Here is a 1,030-nt window from a genome sequence, read left to right on the forward strand (position 1 = left end):
CATTTGTGTTCCTCACGTGTTGCCCCAAAGAATGAGGTGATTTGATAAAATGCTATGCCCAAGATTACTATCCGAGTGCCAGCGGGGAAATGGTTCAAATAGCTTAGGCTATCACTTCCTTAGTCCGGTCGTGATGGTCAAGCGGATTAAGGCGTCCCAGTACATACCAGTTGCGTTGCTCCTGGTAGTATGGGTTCGAGTCACTTCTGGGGTGTGAGCTTTCAGTTGTATATAGTCCTGGGGCCATTCAGGCTTGTTTGCATTTGTGTTCCTCACGTGTTGCCCCAACGAATGAGGTGATTTGATAAAATGCTATGCCCAAGATTACTATCCGAGTGCCGGCGGGTAAGTGGTTCAAATAGCTTAGGCTATCACTTCCTTTGTCCGGTCGTGATGGTCAAGCGGATTAAGGCGTCCCTGTACATACCAGTTGCGTTGCTCCTGGCAGTATGGGTTCGAGTCACTTCTGGGGTGTGAGTTTTCAGTTGTATATAGTCCTGGGGACCATTCAGGCTTGTTTGCATTTGTGTTCCTCACGTGTTGCACCAAAGAATGAGGTGATTTGATAAAATGCTATGCCCAAGATTACTATCCGAGTGCCGGCGGGGAAGTGGTTCAAATAGCTTAGGCTATCACTTCCTTAGTCCGGTCGTGATGGTCAAGCGGATTAAGGCGTCCTGTACATACCAGCTGCTTTGCTCCTGGCAGTATGGGTTCGAGTCACTTCTGGGGTGCGAGTTTTCAGTTGTATATAGTCTTGGGGACCATTCAGGCTTGTTTGCATTTGTGTTCCTCACGTGTTGCCCCAAAGAATGAGGTGATTTGATAAAATGCTATGCCCAAGATTACTATCCGAGTGCCGGCGGGGAAGTGGTTCAAATAGCTTAGGCTATCACTTCCTTAGTCCGGTCGTGATGGTCAAGCAGATTAAGGCGTCCCAGTACATACCAGTTGCGTTGCTCCTGGCAGTATGGGTTCGAGTCACTTCTGGGTGTGAGTTTCAGTTGTATATAGTCCTGGGGACCATTCA

Source organism: Procambarus clarkii, chromosome 27, assembly GCF_040958095.1.
Source record: "Procambarus clarkii isolate CNS0578487 chromosome 27, FALCON_Pclarkii_2.0, whole genome shotgun sequence".
Classification (NCBI taxonomy): domain Eukaryota; kingdom Metazoa; phylum Arthropoda; class Malacostraca; order Decapoda; family Cambaridae; genus Procambarus; species Procambarus clarkii.